Here is a 6,120-nt window from a genome sequence, read left to right on the forward strand (position 1 = left end):
TTTCAGTATTTCTAGACCTAGAGAAAGCGTACGACACGACATGGCGATTCGGGATCCTCCGCGATCTTTCTGCGTCCGTGGGAACATGTTAAGCACAATTGAAAGCTATCTGTCTAACCGCACTTGTCTCGTAAAAGTTGGTAATGTTTTATCTAAATCATTCATTTAAGAAACCGGTGTTCCGCAAGGGGGCGTACTTAGTTGTACACTGTTTATTGTAAAAGTAAACAGCCTGCATAGTCATTCCACGTGTAATGTTTTATTCCGTTTATGTTGATGATGTACACGTAAGTTTCAAATCGTGCGATACTGCTATCTGCGAACAAGTGCAGCTTGGGATAAACAAATTGTCTAAATGGCCGGATGAGAACGGCTTCAAAATAAACACCCCAAAATTACCTGCGTACTCTTCTCAAACAAGATAGGGGTAGCACCACTGCCTAGTATTACGATCGAGGGAGGCCATCTCTTGGTGAGCAGTCAACATAAATTCCTGGGAATCACCTTAGACTCTAAGCTCACGTTTATTCCCCATATTCAAAATCTGAAAATGAAATGTCTGAAAAGAATGAGCCTTCTCAAGCTTCTGTCACACACTACAGGGGGTAGTGATCGAAAGTGTCTCCTGAACTTATATAACAGTCTTGTCCGCTCCCGCCTTTATTACGGAGTAATAATTAATAATTCTGCAACACCAACTGCATTAAAAATCCTAGACCCCGTCCACCATCTGGGTATCCGTCTCGCGACCGGTTCTTTCACGACAAGTCCAGTCCAGAGCCTCTATGTAGAGTCAAATCAGTGGTCACTTCATCTGCAGCCGGCCATATAACAGTTTCACATATTTTCGGACAGTACAAGCGAACATTTAACATCCTTTTTATTCAACCATAAACGATATCGCCGGTGCTACGCTCTTCCATAACCGACCTGCAGTGAGGGAGCCGCTCGCTTTGCGTGTAAGGAACCTCATTGAGGAAATGGGCGTTCCACTTCTTGAACATTGTCCTATGACTCAAGCGAAACTATAAACGCCATGGCAGTGGCAGCTCATAGACTGTGATATGTCGTTTGTAGATGTCACGAAGCATGCGCCGAAGGCACATATTAAAATGCATTTTTTAGAACTCCAGTATAAGTACTCTTGCGCTGAGTTTAAACGGACGCTTCCAAGTCAGATGCAGGGGTTTCTTACGCAGCCATCGACCCATCTTTTTCAGAATCCGGTGCACTGCAGCAAGAATCTAGTATATTTACAGCAGGAGCCCATGCACTATTGTCGACAGTGAAGTATATAATAAAATCAAAACTTCGAAAAACAGTCATATTTGCAGGCTTTCTAAGCGTCGTAAAAGCCCTGAAGTAACTCTGTAAACACAAAAGCCCTGTACTTATTGAGCTTTACTCCGTTCTGCGTAGAGCATACATATCTAACCAACATATCATTATATCCTGGGTACCTGACCATAGAGGAATTGAGGGAAATGTTCAAGCAGACCAAAATGGCCATTACAACTACATCGCAAGCTACTCTCACCGCTGCGGTCTCTGCTACTGATCTGAAGCCTCTCTTACGAAGGAAACTTCAGAACCACTGGCAACGCTTGTGAGACGCGGAAACAAATAATAAACTGTACATGATAAAGCCACAGTTAGGGTTTTGGCCCTCCGTAACAAAATCACGGCGGACAGATGTCCTATTCTGTCGACTCAGAATAGGACACACATTTGGAACCCATAATTTTCTACTTTCTGGAAATGAACCTCCAACCTGTGGTAGATGCGGGGAGAGGCTGACCGCGCTCCACGCCCTACTGGAGTGTCGGGAAGCCGAAGCTGACAGAAAGAAATATTTTCCTCTTGCATTCCGTCATTACATCCCTCTTCACCCGGCTATGTTTCTTGGTAAGGAACCGCTTTTTAACACCAAGGCAGTCCTCGCTTTCTTAAATGGTGTTATCTTACATGTTATATGTCTAATAAATTCGTAGAGAATCCTCGTTCCAGAGAATGCCACTGCGATAATTGTTTTGCATAGCACATGCCTCCACGCCCTTGTGTTTCAAGGGTTCAAGGAGGCAGTAGTGCTCTAACCAATCTTAGAATCTGATATATTTTATACATCGTATCATTTTTTGAAACGCATCTTAATGTTCATAATACACGTCATATGTCGTCGCCATAATCTTGTTCTACAAATTTTACTCACTTTAGAGCGACTATTTTTAGGCTCCTTTATGGCCACGTCACTTCAACTTCATAAAATCCATCACTACACTGCGAAGTCACTAAAACTGGCATGACACTCTTTGGCCATACAAGGCCCTTGCGCCAATAAAAACCACGCATTCATTCATTCATTCATTCATTCATTCATTCATTCATTCATTCATTCATTCATTCATTCATTCATTCATTCATTCATTAAATACGTTTGTGGACGGATGTTTAGGAGGTTCAAACCAAGACGTAACAATAACACGATTGGTTTATAACCCAACAGTACTTTTTCATGCGGGATCCTATATAATATGGCTGATGGATACGAGCTAAAGCAGCATTTTTTATATAGCGATTGCCGACGTAGTTGCGCAAAGCGTGACATCCTAAATAAAGACCACGAATTTCTGAGACGTCCACTCTAAATACCAAATATTGCTTGAGGAGCCACAGCTCACCAAATTTATGATGATATATTTATTAAATGGGAGCATGATGACTAAAGTCTTCAGAAAAGCAACTACTCAAATTTATGAGGTCAATATTGAAAACTAATAAATCACATAAAGCTCTAAAGTCAAACTTTCATCTCAACCTTTTCGGAAGGCATACGATGCGTCAACTTGGGCATGCGAAGAGACACAGGCCTTCTAAGACCTAGGCCCCGGTTACATGAAACACACGTGAACTTATACCCAGTATCGAGAAAAGCAAGGCTTGAAAAATAATCCAAAGATAGAAAGCCCGAAATACACTGAAGGCCTTTAGCATTGTCTTGACCAGAAAAACATGAGTGTGTCAGCCCTGCCATTGTGTTCAGAAAGATAGCAGTAGATATTTTTAGGAAAGTGTGTGTATCATTTCGTGCGAACGAGGAATAGCTTTCGAGGGCACCGGACAGCCTTTGTTATTTGGGCCGCTTTGTTCGCAGTCCGCCCAGCAACTCCATAAAAATAAGCAGGCCTGTACGTAATACGAAAACTTCGAATTTGAATCGAATAATCATTGCTATTTGATTATCACTCGTTTCAAGAATTCACTATTTGAAGTTTTCAAATGTTGGTTGCTTTTCGAATATAAGGATTAAGTACATCTATGCGGAATCCCGAGGAAGAGATATCGATGCTCGTCGAAACTCATCCGAATTACACTGCTGTAGGAGAACTTCGGTTGTAGCGCAGAGCACCGCTTTCTAAGCGAACGTGTGGGTCCAGATTATTTTTACTCTCAAGCATAACTACCCAGGTGTTCAAATTGGCAGAGTCTGAAGCCGCGAAGCAAGCGAACGTGGGTGGCGCCTGGAGGGGAAGAGAATCGCCCGCTAGGGAAAATACGAAGGAGCGCGCGCGCTGACGTCCCTTGATAATTTGAAAGTACCGCCCCTCTTTGAACTCTGCCGCCGCCACGTGACTTCTCGCCTCCTCGTTGCCCCTTGCGCGTCCGCCCCGCGGGAACCAGTTTGGTCCCTGGTGATTGGTTTCCTTGCCGTTGCCCTTGGAAACGCGCGGATCTTGCGTTTTGCTTGTGTTTTTCTTTTTCGTCCGCGCCATTTTTCTCCTTAGCCCGGCTGGCTAGGCGCAGCGAACGCTGCACGCTGTGTTTCCCGCGGTGTTGTGCTAGCGCTATGCCGTGCTGTAGCGCATATAACTGCAGCAAGAAGCCTGAATTTGGTTATGCAGTTTTTATGATACACAAGGAAAGCGTGATGGCTTGCGCAGAAAGCTGCGGCCATGCAGCATTGGCCAAAAGAACTTTCTTCTGACAAAGAACAGCGTTGTTTCAACCGAGCCTTTCTTATTGCTCGTGCCAAAGCCTCTCCTTATGCTTCATTTTTTTAAAAATGATTCCGGCCTGCTTATAAGCGTTTTTGCTCCGCCAACTTTTATGTGGAATAAAAACGGGGGTGTCATCAGTACCCTGAATATTCTGCTGGGACTCATCACCTCGCACGTCTTCAACTGTTATGCAGTCGAAAATGAAGCCTTATAGGTTCTGCTTTCCGCTGTGGACAGTTATGTGAGAAGATACGGCCTCTCGATAGCACTTATCGTGGTTGTTAGGATCAGTTGCCTGTTTTTCTGAAAATCTAGATAGCGGCTTGCAGAGGAGCTTTCTTCGATGTAGACGTCACTGACTTCATTACAATGAATGCAGGCCCTGGAATGAATAATGCCAAGTATATTCATGTCATTGCGGGTGATGAGCGCTAGCTAGTCTGCATTGCGTTTTTAATGCGGAAGCATTCTTTGGCGAGTACTCCGACCCCGTCACGCGAAAAATGTAATTCCTCGTAACTGCACAAAAATGCGTAATTTGTATAACCTCATAATAGGGTAAACCTAGATGAGTGGCAGCATTGTAAGCGATAAGGAAGAATTAAAAAAGAAAAGGACAGTACATGAGAGGAGAATAACCACAGAGATGCATATACTCGCGGACAACTTTCTGTGGCAATGAAGGGAAAGCTACGGAGGCAAAGCTCGCACAAATGAGAGCGCTTCTGAAAAGAGTCCCGTGTGTTCATCCAAGTTACTTTCAGTTGGGGAAGAGAAAACATAAACACCTTATTAGCAACAGTTAACTAAGATAAAACACACCAGTGAATGGAAAAGTTTACTTATTTTGCGTCTTTTCCCTTCCACGTCTGGGCAAAGCCGATACCGCCGCGCGTGAAGCTGCGCCGATTCAGAGTCTGTTCCGAGTTCCGAGCAACCAAAAGCACTGTCAAACGCTGGCGGACTACTTGGCGCCATAACACATGTGCAGCAGCTACGCGCCCGTAGCTTTCCCTTCAATGCCACCGAAAGTTGTCTGCGAGCATAGGGCTCCTTAGAAAATGCACGGGGAAGCTTATAGTAGGGGTGGGCCAACTTGACATTTGGGAGTGGGCCAACGTATATTTAGCGATGTGACAAGTTGAAATCTGGGGGTGGCCAACTTGAAATTTGAACGCGGTCAAACTTAAATTTGGGCTTAGGTGAACTTAAAATTTGGGGTGGGCCAACTGAAGTTTGTGGGTGGGCCAAGTGAAGTTTGAGGACGGGCTAACCAGAAATTTGGGGTTATGCTTGCGTACACTTGGACAACTCCAGTAGAGTTTCTGCCTTATTTTCAATTTTTGAATTTGCTTCGAATTGGGCTGCCACGCACGCATGAGCGGTTGAAGATAATTATTTGGTTTTCTCACGGATACCGGCAATGTGCAGGGGGTGTTCGCACGATCGCGCACGCTTGCTCGCACTGAAATTACACAACTGTCATATTCAGTTTATAGAACACAGTGGAAAAGCTACTTTCGCATTGAGAAGACAAACATATGGACGGACGATGCACTCGCGACTAATTCATCATAGGAAGGCATGCTGAATGTAATACCTGCAGTGCACATGCGCGCACAGGCAAGAGAAGCCAAACACAGAGGGATGTGCTACAAGCAATACGAGATCAAATGCACGAAGTAAAGCATCTTGTCACGTGGCAGAAAAAATGTCTCCAGTATAGAACTCGCCTCAAAGCTCCTTTTACATCAGTGCGCTCCTTTCATACGGCTTCAAGAAGAGACCAACCTCCTCAGAAACGTTACCATCAGCATTCTCGATGCTGTTATCGTCATTTTTTAAAAATTTCTACACCCCATGAGACGCGCAAGCGGTCCAAAAATCATGCGCCTTCATCGAATACTGCGGCCCGTCAGAAGTAGCCAAGAAGAAAAAGCCTGCAGTGCGCAGCGCGTGCGAGGAGAATCGAGGAGAAAGCGCCGTGAGGAGGAGAGTGTCGCTACTTTCAAATTATCAAGAGGCTTTAGCGCGCGCGGCAAAGTAACGCCACCTAGAGGAAAGTGTAGGTAGCGTTGAGCGAAGGTGAGAAGTAAAAACAAGGCAAAGCGTCGAGGAGGACGAA

This window comes from Dermacentor andersoni, chromosome 8 (genome assembly GCF_023375885.2).
Source record: "Dermacentor andersoni chromosome 8, qqDerAnde1_hic_scaffold, whole genome shotgun sequence".
NCBI classification, from domain to species: domain Eukaryota; kingdom Metazoa; phylum Arthropoda; class Arachnida; order Ixodida; family Ixodidae; genus Dermacentor; species Dermacentor andersoni.